General features: G+C 38.7%; 1 non-coding gene across 1 annotated transcript; it reads left to right on the plus strand.

The window, feature by feature from the left end:
• Nucleotides 1–649: 649 nt before the first annotated feature.
• trnai-aau (transfer RNA isoleucine (anticodon AAU)) lies at nucleotides 650–723 on the plus strand. The gene has a single exon. It is a non-coding gene; the product is annotated as a tRNA-Ile (tRNA).
• Nucleotides 724–16,716: the final 15,993 nt, after the last annotated feature.

Genomic DNA, 16,716 nt, shown 5'->3' on the forward strand with positions numbered 1-16,716 from the left:
GGCTTCAAATACTTCCAAGAATTAAACCTTGCAGAGTTCTGTAGCTAGACACATTGTCTCTGTAGGTTTGACATGTTCATTTGACAAACTAGCTAAAATAGCATCTTTTGGTTTGAATAAATTGCCCCTTAGACCCAGACAAAAAATTGCTCAAAATCTTTCTGCTTATTCATGCAGCAATGACACAGATTTCCAAAGAAAGAGGACGTATGGTTAAAGCTAGAAAAAAATGCCTACTCTGTGCTCAGGCAGAAAATCTGATATTTTAAATATGTCCCTAAAAGGTTTATATTCCTTGGCTCACAGAATCAGACATTACATTTTTGTTGTTATGGCAGATTTCATGGTGTAATAGACAGCACTATGTAACTCACAGCAATAAAGCTCAGTGGACTTTGCAATTGATGATTTCGTCACTGTGTACAACTGCACTGAATTGCTCTTTAACAAAAGCTTCTCCACATTTGCTTTTGAAGTTTAATTCAAAAGTTGGCTGCAGAATAACCATTTGTCAGAGGGAACAATAAGTGTCAACTTTCACCTATGCTCGGTCGAAAAAGTGGCCGTAATCTTGTTGACACCAAGTCTACAATTTCATGGAAAGGTTCCCTTCAGTGCTGCACCAAAAACTGCGAAATGAACGGAGAAAGGCCGATTAGCTCAGTTGGTCAGAGCGTGGTGCTAATAACGCCAAGGTCATGGTTTCGATCCCCATATGGGCCATGTGGGTTTTGTTTGATGAATGACCCCTTGTCAACAAACCACCTGTTTGAACTTGTGTTGCTTATGACATTGCTTGTAAATCACAATCTGCTAAGACATGTTCCAAGTACATGAGAGTGTGTTCTTGATTACAAAACTTTACCCATGGATTTGTGCTTGTTTACAAATCTTGGACAATGCAGAGAAAAGTATGAAATCAGAGGGACTCTGGCATTAGTGTAAGGCTCTCGATCGCTGTGTGAATAGGTCAAAGAAGCAATTCCAGAGGCATGCAGACAACCTGCATCCTCCCCATCAAATTATAGCCAGTTAGGTGTCTGGAAGTGCCAGGGAGTTCAAATCCTTTAGTCTGAAATGTGTTGGGATATGATTATGCCTGCCACTGAGGTCTGACAGCTCCACAGTTGCCTTGTGAAAAGAATACAGTATAGACCGGCACCCACATACATTACTGTACACATCAGAGATCAGCGCAGGAATATCAGTTTGTAAACCCGCCAAATCTGCCCCCACAGGCTCCCTGAGTTCTACTAATCGCTCCAACACCTTGTTTCAACCTCAGTTTCTTTTTTTTTTTGAAGCGCATGAGGCAGCTTCAGCTATTTCCACAGGCAATCATATTAGATGTGCCATCAGTAACCAGACATGTGACTTTATTTTATTCCCCATTCTTCCATAAGAGAGGATTTCACACAGGCCAAATTTTCAGCCGTATGCGCCTGCAGGAATTTCACAACACCAAGTAGTGTAGACTTCAGAAATGTGTTGTCATCTACAAAATGGTAGGTCACAGCCAAGAAGGCATCCACATTAAGAGATGTCCACATATCTGCTGACAAACTCATTGCAGGAATTTTCTGGACCTCAGCTTTGGCCTTCTCTTTCTCTTATTGACATTTGGCCTCAACCATGGCCTTTACAGTCTAAAGGGAAGGAAGAAAATAATTATATATATTTTTAATACTACTCTCATAATGTATCCATGTCACCACACATACCTTCCTAGTTAGGAGAATATAAGTTGAATCCAATTTTGCTACCAAGTCCCTGAAGCTTTTATCCTCAACTATGCTAAATGGCTGTGTGTCTCTAACTATCATGGGGACCAAAGCCTCATCTAGCTCTTCCTTTCTGGTCACTGCTTTGTAAAGATTAGATTATACTTTGTCACCAAAAAATATAGTACTCACCAATGAAATTCACTTTATAATCCAATCCAAACTGCAAATATATATATATATATATATATGTATATACAGTATATACACATTTTATATACATGTGCATAATAACGTTAACACCTTGTGACAACTGATAAATAAGCCAAATGACATTGGCAAGGGTGACAGTAGGAAAAACTCACTGGAATGGTGGAAGGGACTTGGAAGGTGTCAGACTCAAAAGGGAACTCATCCTCCTTCGGTTAACCCTGGATAAACCTGGCCAGAGATGAGTTGGGTAGAGGATGGCTGACAAATTGTAAGCATGAAAGATACACTACAGCATTCCTACACAAAGACATCATAGGAGATAGAAACAGAGCACAGTTCACCTGAATAGAACACCTGGGTAGAAATACAGTAACTCATTATTATAACAGTACAAAGAAATGAAATGTGGATCATCCAGGTGAGGTTCATCTGCTAATCTGCACATAAATATTGTTTGTGACAGTGCAGAATGTTGCAGGTAAATGGAGGGCAAGGTGCTGTCATTTTAAGCATTTTAAGGCAGGTCCAGGAAGGAGAAACCCCAGCAGGTAGGAAGAGTTAGTGGGGAGCACAGATAGCGCAGCACTCCAGAATCATGTACTGGAGCATGGTGTGTCCACTGGGGGGAGGTGGGGTGGTTGGAAGAGCATAAAAGACTGTTGTTACTGCAAAGATTCATTTAGACCTTTCATTTGGACTGTTATTCTTTTTGTAGGGGGCGGGGGGGCATGTATTTAATGAAATAATAACGAAAAATTAATAGATTAATTCATACCAACTCAAATTTGCTGGTAAAGAAATAATTTGTAAGGTAAAAGTTATTTTAAGAGTGATGTTAAGGAATTTTTTAAAATGTTAATTATAATTTCATTAGAATAATTCTAACATCTACGGGATGATCTGAGGGTTAAAGAAAAAAGAGGTGGACCTTATGGGCAATAATGCAAAAGTCATTATTGTAGTACAAGACCCTTTGTTCTAGCTAAGTGATCTGCTGCATCTCAGTTTGAGTCATGTAGAATTCTAAAGACAGAAAGTCTTTATTCTGGCATAAAATAAAACTGAAGGGGGAAACATACTTTGAGTTAGTACCAGTAGTTATTGATTGTACACAAAGTCCAGTATGCATCCAAATGTAATCAAGAGATATCTGTTGGTAGCTGAACATCTCCAACTCGTACAATGCAATGTTTCTTCTTTGTGTCAAATGAACTTAACAATTCAAACATCCATAACTGGCCGTGTTTCTTGCCAACATACTGGTGTTTGGACTTATGGGATTACATGTCTGTTGCCTTCAATAGCTTAGTTGGTAGAGTGGAGGACTGTAGAATTTAAAACTGTTATCCTTAGTCTGTCAGTTAAAATCTGACTCAAAGGAAGTTTGTTTTTTCACATACAAGCTTCTTTTTTAAGTGAGCAAAAAGAGCGTCCCCTGACCAGGAATCAAGCCCAAGTCGCAGTGGTGAAAGTGTTGAATCCTAGCCACTCACCAACCAGCAATAAAGCTCAGATGCTTCTGACAAACATTTGTCAAATTCTGTATTCCTAGTATACTGACGATGTTTGTATGCATACTAGACTTGGTATGCATGAGCATTAGGAGGTCATAAAGAGAGGTATTCATATTTCTTTTTAATCCACATAAAAATTAAGTTTGAAAGAGAATCCTAGCCACTAGCTCACCAGGGATAAAGGTGACAGTTTCCTCTGACATGAACATGACCTACATTCATTGGTAACATTTTGAACGAAACCAGGCAAAAGTATTTAGTCACTAGCTGAAATAGCTCAGCTGGGTGAGTGTTAGATTGAATATCAAAAGACTCCTAGTTCAGTCCTGGGTTTTGGTAGCTGTGCAAGACCAAGCTCCTTATCAAATTGTCCTCTTTTTAAGAATATTTCATAAACTTTTACATTCCTTTCTAAAAACGAATAAGACATTATTGTTTTTACGCTACTGTTAGAAGTCATAGTGTAATAGTGCTCTAGACTTTGAATTCAGTGATCCTACTTAAACTTTAGTGGAATTTGCACTTCCTTATGATATGTTTCCTCACTGCACAGAGAGCCATTTGAACATTGGCTTCTGTATAAACCCTTTTGAAATGTTTTTCATTAGTTGTCTACTGGCCAAACAACTGGACAAAGGAAGGGTAGGCGTCAGCTTGCATGTATGCTTCTGTTGGTATCCTGGTTCACACACTCCCTGTGTTTTCATGGAATGGGGCCTACCTCAGCTTCCTTTGGCTCATGGATGGGCTTTGTCCTACCAAAAAAGGTGATGCAAATAAGTCATCTGCTTACTAAAGTTCTTGAAAATCACACTCTGCGAAGAGGCATTGCATAATGCAAAAAAACCTTCAGAAACAATACACTCTAATGACAGCAACCAACATACTTAATACAGGAGTGACCTCAGGGGTGACCTCATCCAAAGGCCACAACAGGAACAACAGGCTTAAGAAGGGACACATGAAATGACCTCAAAACACAAAAGTGAGCAGGTAAGATGAGTTGATATGTGACTTCATTAATGTGCTTGGTAATTTCATATGGACCGATATACTTGGGACCTAACCTGCGACATGACCCCGGCTTGCGGAAGTCCTGTGTAGAGAGCCACACTCTGTCACCAGGTTGGTATATCGGGTTCTCCCCTCTGTGCCTGTCCGCAATTTCCTTATACATTCAGAGAGCTCATACAATACACTGATCTGTTTCCTCCCATACCCTTTCGCTCCGCTGCATCCACTCATCCACAGCGGGGAAACCAGCTGATATGGAAGTCCATGGGACATTTAAGGTTGATAACCTAAAATACAATAAAAAGGAGTCAAGCCAGTGGATGAACTAGTAAGTGAATTTTGGGCCATTTCTGCCAATAAGAGGAACTTGGACCGGTCTGATGGATTGTTCATATAAAAACAATGTAGGAATTGGCCATTTGACTGTGGATGTAAAACTAATAGCTACCCCGATGTGTTCAATATAGGAAGCCCAAACTCGAGATGTGAATTGACGTCCCCAATATGATATTATGTCCTCTGGGATGCCAAATATACGGAACACCTGGTTAAACAAGGCTTCCACAGTTTGGCAGGCTGTAGGCATACTCGGAAACACAATGAACCACACACCCCTGGAGAATCCATCAACTACAGTGAGGACAGAGAGGTCAGTAACGCAATCTAAGGTGATGTGAGACCAAGGACTTTCTGGTACGGGAAGAAGCATGAGCTTTCCTGTGGGTAGGGTCTTAGGCATCTTGCTTTGACTGCAAATTGAACATGAAGAAACATACTTATAAATATCGCTTGTCATAGCCCTGAACCAGCGAAGAATGAGCCCACTTCAACAGATGGTCACAGCACAAGGTAGGTAATGTTTTCCCGACAGACATTCCATTGGGATGACTGTGTCTTGTATGGCTTGTTTATTCCATCATCTATTTTATATACACTTGTCTATTTAATCATCTATTGTAACTTGGACTTGTCGTATCGTTGTGAAAGTACAGCTCCTACCACGATGTTAGCAGCATCAGCTTCCACGACAAATGGAATGGAAGGATCAGGATGTCGACGTATGCTAGCCGTGGTAAAAGCTTCTTTCAGTTTCCTGAAAGCTTGATCAGCCTCCTGATTCCAAAGTAGCTTGGTCATTGCTCCTTTCAGGAGGGCTGTGAAAGGAGCTGCAATGCTGCTAAAATTCCATATGAAGCATCGGTAAAAGTTTGCAAATCCCAAGAATCTCTGGAGTTTTTTAACTATAATAGTAATGGGCCACTGGAAGATGGCTTTGATCTTCTTATCATCCGTAGTGATTTCACCATGGCTGATCACGTATCCTAGAAAAGTTATAGTTGGAAGGTGGAACTCACATTTCTTTCCCTTTACAAACTCAATAAACTTTTACTCTTTACTACTCAATGCATAAAGCTGTCTGTGTTTGATGTGCTCTCATTTTCCCACCACATCCATTTAGCAGTACTTCTGAATAACCGAAATGGCTTAAAACAGCTGAGGGGATGTTTGAAACTGAGTGATAAGATGTTCAGCAATTTATATATCATAATACAAGTAAATTAAATTGGGCTGAACTGGACAATAGTACCTGGCATGAAAAGTATGTCGTAGAGAGAGTAACAAAAAACTCAACCTCTCACCTCGCGCTCTGAGATGTCTCCGTCACTGTCTGTAGTGTCCTCTAGGATACTGCTGCCCTCACTAAAGTGTGTCACCCTGACCGGGTCAAACATCTCTTGAACATAATAACTACACAATGGAAAATCAGCTTCAAGTGCTGCACTGAGCAAGAGTGCACTGTAAATGGCCAGATATAAATGGCAATGTCAGTAGTAAATTTATATATGCAGTCATGGAACAGGACCTAGCTGTAGAGCACAGCTTTAAGGTGCATATTATGATGTGCTCTTACCAATCATCCTCCTGGCTGTGTCTTGCTCTTTTGGCCAAATGTTTCTCTTCCAAAGCAGACAGACCAGACTTGCTGCATATTACTCCGTGCACTATAAATAAACCACATGTATAATGCCTTGTAAACAATGCAACAAGGGAAATTTGAATTGTGACTACTCTGTTAAAGGGGCGGATAAGGCAACCCACCCAAACCCCCCCGAAAGCTGTTCTGTTATCTCTAATTGCTATGCAATAGTCCTGTGATTTACTCAAAGGCTGGAGAAGTTTCACCTTTCTCTACTTGAATCCTGAAGGCTGTTCGGTTCTGTCGCCCACAATCCATCCTGTGTAATTAAACATTCACATCATAACTCGACCCCGTGCAATAGGGCAAACTCATTCAGATGGGGGAAAGGATTACAGCTTACCTGTACTGCTGCCGCAACTGCGACCATTCCAACAACATTCACATACATTCCAGCAACATCCTATTATAGGACACAGTGGGCTTAAGTACACCCATTTAATAGCATGTTGGACCTTCTTTGGCCTCCAGAACTGCAGCAATTCTTTCTGGCATAGTTTCCACTATGTGCTGAAAATACTCTGCACGAATCTTGGTCCAATCTTCATAGGATATTTTCTCTCAAATTACATGGAGGGAATGACATGTTCTAAACTGCCTGTTATACTCTTACAGCCGCTTTGAAATACAAAGAAAACATATTTATCTTCCACTCCACTCAAGGATGGCCACACTTGGAATTTCCCTTGGCACATTTAAAACATTGTATGAGCCAGATAGCTTCTGTTTTCAACCTTCCAATGCTCTGAGTATTAGTGTTCCATGCATATGAGATGCTTCAACACGTCCATGCATGTTGTAAAGAAACAGAGTGTAAGCAGTATTAATGAAAGTGCATCTCTACCTCAAACTCACCAGTGTAACAATTACAGTTTGTGAAATCTAATTTTAAATGGCGATCAGCCTTCTTAACAAATCTCCAATAACAAATAAGCAGAACTCACCTTGTTAAGTGTTTGTGTTTGTTCGTGTGTGTGTGTGTGTGTGTGTGTGTGTGTGTGTGTGTGTGTGTGTGTGTGTGTGTGTGTGTGTGTGTGTGTGAGTTTTAAGCATAGCAAGGCACTTCAGGGTTGCCAGGTGGAGCCTTCCTGAAGACCCTGATACTGAAACAGCATTAAAAGCTGCAATGGCACTGTAGTTGTATTTATCTGCACTAATACAGCTTTGAACTATTGCACTCTTACATACAGTAAGTTTCTGTGTACCGGTGTACATTTCTGTGTACCTTTAGTAAATAAAGGGATTCTATTCTAATATTACAAGTGCTAGAAGTGCTGAAACTCCAAACAGTGAAGAAACCAGTGGAGCTTAATGACTGGTCAGATGAAGAGAGTGAAGTGAGGAGTTTCCTTCAGTGTCTGCCATGTCCCAGCTGAGGTGAGTGTGAAGCTTTTATTAGTACTATAGCAGTTGTGCTTAACTTTGAAACTGATGGTGTCACAGCCATTTGTGGCTGAGAGTCTAGAAGAGCATAATTGGCTGTACTCTTAGGGAGAGAGGGAGTGGCATACGCTCTCTCCCCTGTCAATTACAGAGACACCGTGCAATCAAGGGCGTCTATAAGTTCACGCGTCAGAAGGGGGAGGAAAAGACTATTTTCTGAGTACTTAGAATAACATTCCGTATTTTTTGGAGAAAGTTTTCTAGAGTGTTTTCATGTAGAGAGAGAAATGAGTGGCTAAAATGTCAGAAACATTAAGGAGACAAATAGGGAATACTATAACAGCTCTTTCCATGTGTTAGTGACACCAGCGTTCCCTCTTTTCCCAGATGGTAAAAAAGAGCCCTGACTCTTGCAAACTTCATTTTTTTGTAGAACAAAGAGAAAGATAAATAACTCGCTTTATGGCCTTTTTCCACTCATGCATACCAAGTCCACTATGCATCTAAACATTGTCAGAATAGTAGGAGTGCAGACTTTGAAAAATGATCTTGTCATGTAAACTCAGTAGCTTTGTCCCTGGTTGTCTAGTGGTTAGGATTCGGCGTGTTCACCCCCGCGGCCCCGGTTCGATTCCTGGTCAGGGAAAAACCTCTTTTTATGCTCATATAAAATGACAGATTCTGCATTAAAACATAAAGTTTGTGTGAGTTGGAGTTGAGCCGACAGCCTAAGGATGACAGTTTTAACTTCTACTCTACCAACTGAGTTATTGAAAGTGACACGCAAGTAATCCCACATGTCCAAACACCAGTATGTTGGCAAGAAACACAGCCAGTTTTGGATGTTTCAATTGTTAAGTTCATTTGACACAAAGAAGAAAGATCGCATTGTATAAGTTGTTCAGCTACAAACAGATATATCTTTTGATGACATTTGGAATCATACTGGACTTTGTGTACATGAATGGAGAAAGGCCATAAATGGTTAGAATAACATTCAGTGCTTTTGGAGAAACGTTTCGAGAGTTTTGTCATGTAGATGTTATGTAGGCTAGATTTGTGCTCTCAAGCTGCGATGGTGGTTTTCTCATGGCTTCTAAAAGAAGAGGCTGTGGTCAGGGTGGAGTGAGTCTTTGATAACCAAGATTGTTGTTGTTTTGGCCTTCGAATAGACAATGGCATTACCCAGTGTCAGGTCTTTCTCAGTAAACTGCAGAGAATGATATAGAGGGCAAGAAATGGTCAAGCACAATTTTATTTGGTGTGTGTCTGTAAAAAACACTACAGCTCTCTGATACATTTTTGGTTCAAGATTTAATCATCATGCAAATGATTGTGATTAATGCTTTGTCTGTTTAATTCAAATATTATACTATAAACCTAATATTTTAATAGGGTTGGCAACTTTCTAGATCCGATTACTACATGTGTGTGAAGTACAGGTGCTGTAGCTATACGGTATACAATTGTCCACAGTAGCCTAATTATAATATATACAACCAAAAATGCATCTAAAATAAACACCAGAAACCTGGACTAAGGGTAATGTACATAAGTACATTAAATCTAGGTAGGACTGCTCAATAGGTAGGATAACAGCAGAACAATTGTCCCGCCGTATAAGCAAAATGAGAGCCTGCTAAGGCCGCCAAGAGGGTGCCAAAGACCATGTATTTATTTCTATTTGTTTTTTACCTATGTTATGTCAGTGGCAGCTCAGATTTCTGCATAGGGCCCCAAACAGGCTTGGGCCAGCCCTGGTATCACAGTGTCGTGCACTGGAAAACCATCAAGCCTGTTGACTATGCTACCAGTGTTGTTCATGTAACTGTGCAAATAAACTGCAAACACAATTACTTTTAGAAGTATCATCCAGTTTCTTTTCACAATTGCCAAAATGTAATGAATCACAGCCAGTGTTCTAAAACAGACCTGGAATGTATTCCTGGCTGATGTGCCCTGTTCCTGGTTACAAAAAATAAAAAATAAAAAAAAAATAAAAAAAATTGGTGGATGAATTTTCAATGAAAGTGCTTCACTCAGCAGCCATTAATTATTCTTATATCCAGTATGAATAAATTGAAATTCCTATCCTTGTATCAGGTGCAGCAATTATGTGTAACAATTGTGAAGCAAAAAAGCAAAAGCAAAATTGTAATATAACAATATAGGTAATATAGAACTTGATCTAATGATATTAATTAGGCTATGCAAATAAAACAACTACTTCGGTAGCACATCATTCATGCCTGTTGAATAGGCAGTTTTCTGCTTTGCAGATACTTGAAATTTTTTACTAATCTTTCCCCAAATCCAGTAGGAGCTGCCTTTTACATTAACATGCCAGGATACACACTCACTGGATGTTTAATCTTTCTAGTGGTTAAGCTATATTCTTATAGTCAAGAAAAATATTTAGAAAAAAAATAATAGAAAATAAAGATGCAGACTTCAGAATTAGTTAAAGAGAATAGCTGAGAGAATAGAATAAATTATCCGTTACTACCCCTGTCTTTTATCATCCCTCCATCCCTCCATCCCATGCCATCTTCCTCTATTATTTGCTTGTCTATTTTGTTCTGGTATCTCCTTATCTCTTTTTAAAAAAAACATTGGCCAAAAGACTAACGAAAACACTGACATACTTAAGACCTTTAATATTTTTTTAAAATATAACATTAAAAGGAGAATGTTACTTATTTCACCCTGACTGTCCACTTATATATCTGTTTTGAGTATGATTTTCCTTGTTCAAGTGAAAACAGTAACAAATGTAGCATGTCACAAATATATACATGACTATGTATGAAAAATGAAAGACATGTTGTGAATGTTAATGCTTAGAAGATTACAAGTGGCTAAGACATACCTTGTTATAGGCTGTGCTTACTGATGTACACCAGGTGGACATAGTGTCAAAGCAGAGGGTCTGATGGAGCAGGTGGAACATCAACATTTAAAACAAAAATGAACTGCTTGTATTTAGTGAACTAAATAAAGCATAAGCGTCCTATGCATGGCATACAGATCCCTATAAGCTTTGATAAAATCCATCCTCATGTAAAAGATGTATTGTCCCAATCATAGTAAGTGAAAACTATGACATAAAAAACTTTGCTTACCTAATATAAGCAGGCAATTATCTTTTAATTTGACCTACCCCAGTAAATCACGGTACCTAACTTGATGAATAACAGGAATAATCACAAACTTCTAATGAAGCAAAGTAATATATAATTACAATTATAAAGGACTAATTTGGTTTGTCTCCCCCAAAGCCATTAGAATGTTCTTTATATAACAGGTGAAAACGACCTACACCAATGTGATATACAAACCAATCCTGCTTTTATTACACAGAAGAGCTGAGCAATTATGGGGAGGCACCCTAAAAAGTTGAGGGTGGAATTACCTGTCAATAAACAAAGTACAGAATAGAAAAGCAAAACTATTCTGTTGCATCATCTTTGAAATGACTCTGCAAGGAAAATGTTGATATGAATAAATGCTTGCATTCCTTTCTGATACAAGTCAAAAAATATCTTTAAAGTGGCTCAAACATGAGAACTATGTGCATTCCTTCACAAACATATACAAATCAATGAAAAAATCTCCCCTAATATGTTTATATACACAAGTGTCTGTGGGAGCCCCAAAGCTATATTATGCATTCAAATAACAAAATATATATCACAGTCCCTACAAAAAATGAAAGTAAAAAAGCAAACAAACAACAAAAAGGGGAAAATCATAAATGAAAATATCCCAAAAATAATTTACTAATGTCATGTTTGTAAGCAGCCCTGCTTTCCTGCTTCCTAAAATGGTGACTTATTTTAGGTACTCAGGCCACTGGAAACAAAAATATACACAGCAGTTCTTCCACACATTTAGAGGAACCTGATTTTTTTGTTAGATAAATATGTGTCGGTTATGACCGTTAAAAAGACCTGAACAAAAAAAATGTTTGGATTTTTATTCGCTGTCACCTTTCATCACGGGCAACATAAAAATTCACACTACTGCAATATCGCTAACATGTTACTGGCATGCGAATAAGACACCTGAGCACAGAGAGAAACCCAGTGTTATGACTACAGTTGACATTGGAACTAGCTAGATAGCTCATATTAAGACACTTCTTTGGAGAACACGTGCTAAAGTGTTTTCCCCACAATCTATATGCATAATTTATTTGCCAACTGTGACCAGAGAGAGAACATACCTTACTCAGCCTAGGACATGCATGGATTTTGATGAGGACTGCATATGCCTGGGATCAATTCAAACACGTCATGACGATGATATAAAACCTGATGAAACAAGCTTGACAAGCAGCAGTTCCGTTTTTCCGTGAAAGTATCAAGCACAGATGAAGACGCTTCTATGGTTATCTCGGTTTTATAAATATTAGCCTATAGAGTTGGGCTTAGTACGTGAATAAAAGATGGAATTAAACATGCATAAATTACGGTGTCCTGGAAAACCCATCGTGCTGCAAATACACAAAGCATATTCATCAAAGTGGTAACACACTTTAGAAATGCGGTGCAAATTTAGAAAACGCATACAACTTCAGGAACAAATCCTGTCACAACACAACGGAAGTGCAGTTTCCGGAGGACACGGAAAGGGGCGGACTTCTATGAGATTAGCGTGAAGTCTATTGGAAGTAGTGACAACTGAGTAAAAAGGGTTGTTGTTTTTTCCAGTTACCACGGTGTTATCAAGGGTAGGTATGTGATACAGAATGGAAGACTGACCTATTCATGCTCTGCATTCTTGCATATTTATTTATTCATAAGGCAGCCTTAAAAACATGGGATGGAAATCCCATTTAACACAATATGCACTGTTTTACAGTCAGAGTGAAATAAGTAACATTCTCCATTTAATATATATATTTTAAATGTTAAAATTCTTAACTATGTCAGTTAAGCTGCCAAAAATGCCCCTTTTGAAATTTGTATTTCTAATGTCACAAGAACACTTTATTGACCTATCTCTGCCTATTCAGCCTATAGAGGTTTAGCACACCCACTTAAATTGCCTTTCTCAGGCAATTCAGCTCTGAGTCAGTTTTGAATGAAGCACAATACAGGGCAGCCAATCATAAAGGAGCTCATTTATCTTACATCCGTCTTAAAGGTGCAGTAGCAACAGGTGCCTGTTGAATTCCAAGCGATATATTTATAGAGGTTGGAAATTGGTTGTGTAAAAAAAAAAAAAACCAGGCTGAAAACGAGTCGTTTCCGCTCTGTGAATTGGGAGAAAGGGACAGTGTGTGGAAGCCCAACCCCAGTCATATAGGTTTGCTTCTAACAGTACCATTACCATCACCCACTCTGTTGCACTAGTTTACAATTATAAAGGACTAATTTGGTTCGTTTCCCCCAAAGCCATTAGAATGTTCTTTATATAACAGGTGAAAACGACCTACACCAATGTGATATACAAACCAATCCTGCTTTTATTACACAGAAGAGCTGAGCAATTATGGGGAGGCACCCTAAAACGTTGAGGGTTGAATTACCTGTCAATAAACAAAGTACAGAATAGAAAAGCAAAACTATTCTGTTGCATCGTCTTTGAATTGATTCTGCAAGGAAAATGTTAATATGAATAAATGTTTGCATTCCTTTTTGATACAAGTCAAAAAAAATCTTTAAAGTGGCTCAAACATAAGAACTATGTGCATTCCTTCACAAACATATACAAACCAATGAAAAAATCTCCCCTAATATGTTTATATACACAAGTGTCTGTGGGAGCCCCAAAGCTATATTATGCATTCAAATAACAAAATATATATCACAGTCCCTACAAAAAATGAAAGTAAAAAAGCAAACAAACAACAAAAAGGGGAAAATCATAAATGAAAATATCCCAAAAATAATTTACTAATGTCATGTTTGTAAGCAGCCGTGCTTTCCTGCTTCCTAAAATGGTGATATTTTAGGTACTCAGGCCACTGGAAACAAAAATATACACAGCAGTTCTTCCACACATTTAGAGGAACCTGATTTTTTTTGTTAGATAAATATGTGTCGGTTATGACCGTTAAAAAGACCTGAACCAAAAAAAAGTTTGGATTTTTGTTCGCTGTCACCTTTCATCACGGGCAACATAAAAATTCACACTACTGCAATATCGCTAACATGTTACTGGCATGCGAATAAGACACCTGAGCACAGAGAGTAACCCAGTGTTATGATTACAGATGACATTGGAACTAGCTAGATAGCTCATATTAAGACACTTCTTTGGAGAACACGTGCTAAAGTGTTTTCCCCACAATCTATATGCATAATTTATTTGCCAACTGTGACCAGAGAGAGAACATACCTTACTCACAGCCTAGGACATGAATGGATTTTGATGAGGACTGCGTATGCCTGGGATCAATTCAAACACGTCATGACGATGATATAAAACCTGATGAAACAAGCTTGACAAGCAGCAGTTCCATTTTTCCGTGAAAGTATCAAGCACAGATGAAGACGCTTCTATGGTTATCTCGGTTTTATAAATATTAGCCTATAGAGTTGGGCTTAGTACGTGAATAAAAGATGGAATTAAACATGCATAAATTACGGTGTCCTGGAAAACCCATCATGCTGCAAATACACAAAGCATATTCATCAAAGTGGTAACACACTTTAGAAATGCAGTGCAAATTTAGAAAACGCATACAACTTCAGGAATAAATCCTGTCACAACACAACGGAAGTGCTGTTTCCGGAGGACACGGAAAGGGGTGGACTTCTATGAGATTAGCGTGAAGTCTATTCGAAGTAGTGACAACTGAGTAAAAAGGGTTGGTTTTTTTTCCATTTACCACGGTGTTATCAAGGGTAGGTATGTGATACAGAATGGAAGACTGACCTATTCATGCTCTGCATTCTTACATATTTATTTATACATAAGGCAGCCTTAAAAACATGGGATGGAAATCCCATTTAACACAATATGCACTGTTTTACAGTCAGAGTGAAATAAGTAACACTCTCCATTTAATATATATATTTTAAATGTTAAAATTCTTAACTATGTCAGTTAAGCTGCCAAAAATGGCCCTTTTGAAATTTGTATTTCTAATGTCACAAGAACACTTTATTTACCTATCTCTGCCTATTCAGCCTATAGAGGTTTAGCACACCCAATTAAATTGCCTTTCTCAGGCAATTCAGCTCTGAGTCAGTTTTGAATGAAGCACAATACAGGGCAGCCAATCATAAAGGAGCTCATTTATCTTACATCCGTCTTAAAGGTGCAGTAGCAACAGGTGCCTGTTGAATTCCAAGCGATATATATATAGAGGTTGGAAATTGGTTGTGTAAAAAAAAAAAAAAACCAGGCTGAAAACGAGTCGTTTCCGCTCTGTGAATTGGGAGAAAGGGACAGTGTGTGGAAGCCCAACCCCAGTCATATAGGTTTGCTTCTAACAGTACCATTACCATCACCCACTCTGGTGCACTAGTTTGAGTGTATTAGAACTAGTAGCAATGCTGAAGCATTACATGTATCTATAACAAATATTCTGACCATGATGAAGTGATAGGTTTGTTAAGGCAAACTGTGTATGCAATACATGTTGCTTAGGTCACTTGCTCTAATTGTACACAACTCTAAAGCTACACAACTGTACATTAGTTAAAGTCTACACAGTGTCAGTCATGTGAAGTACAACTGAAAGTTCCCCTGTTGTATTCTTCCAACAATCAAGTTCTTCGTAAGTGGGGGCAAAATAATATGACCTTCAGATCAAAGAACATTTTAAACAAATGGACTCTCTTATCAGTGGAGGATGCACTTGCTCAAACCTTTCCTTTAGATTCCTTTTGTACACACTACAGACTGTGACCTCGAGATGCTTGAATGAATGTTGAACATTCACACTTGTGTAGGAGTGCCGACTGTCAGCTAATGCATCATGATGAGCCTTTCCTTTTTGAGTTACTTATTGAGATCATTCTCATAGCGAGTTCATTACACCTTGTGTACTCGATGTAGTGCGGTGAGCAGTTTCAATCTTAGTTACAATCTTAGTTATCAAAGACTCACTACACCGACCAAAGCCTCTTCTCTTAGACAACATGACAAAACCATCGCAGCTTGAGAGCAAAAATCGAGCCTCGTAAGAGGTGTTATGTTCCATAGGCAGATTGACATCTTAATGCGATACACATGAACTCAATTTTCTTTGCATACATGTACATTGCACTTGTAATGTTTCTGATATTGCTTCTATCCTGAATAGCTCAGTCAGTAGAGCATCAGACTTTTAATCTGAGGTCCCTGTTCAAGTGAAAATATTGTTCTTTGCCACTAAAGTGTGCTTGAGAAGTTTCTTGAAATACCTCTAGATCAAGCTCAGTCAAGGGACAGGACCCTGTTGCCTTGAGCCTTGCCGATTAAACTGACATTTCACATCCGTTTCCCCCAGCTGTGATGCTGTGCATTGGCTGTCATCCCAGGTTAGGCTAGCTAGTTCTGCTGGCAAGCTTGAAATATCAAAATCCTTCCTACTTTAAAAAAAATCAACACTTCTGAGCCTATCATTTTTGAGTTAATTACTGAGATCATTCTCACAGCAAGTTCATTACACCTTGTTCACTTATTGTAGTTCAGTGAGCAATTTCTATATTGGATGAGAGAAGGAGCAGACTTGTTCAAGTCACAGAATCCATTTACACTTAAAAAACAGGAGCTTGTCAGTGGAGGGTGTACTTGCTCACACCTTTCTTTTCGATTCCTGTTGCATAAGGGAATAAGGGACAAGGTAAGTCATTTTGGAACAAACCTGTGAGGCAACTGTCTTTGAGGCAAAGTGTCTGTATCCAGGGAAGAACATGTGCATGTTCAAGTGCTTGCCCTGTACTTCATTCTCTGA

This window comes from Electrophorus electricus, unplaced genomic scaffold (genome assembly GCF_041902795.1).
Source record: "Electrophorus electricus isolate QZ-2024a unplaced genomic scaffold, ASM4190279v1 Scaffold34, whole genome shotgun sequence".
NCBI classification, from domain to species: Eukaryota; Metazoa; Chordata; class Actinopteri; order Gymnotiformes; family Gymnotidae; genus Electrophorus; species Electrophorus electricus.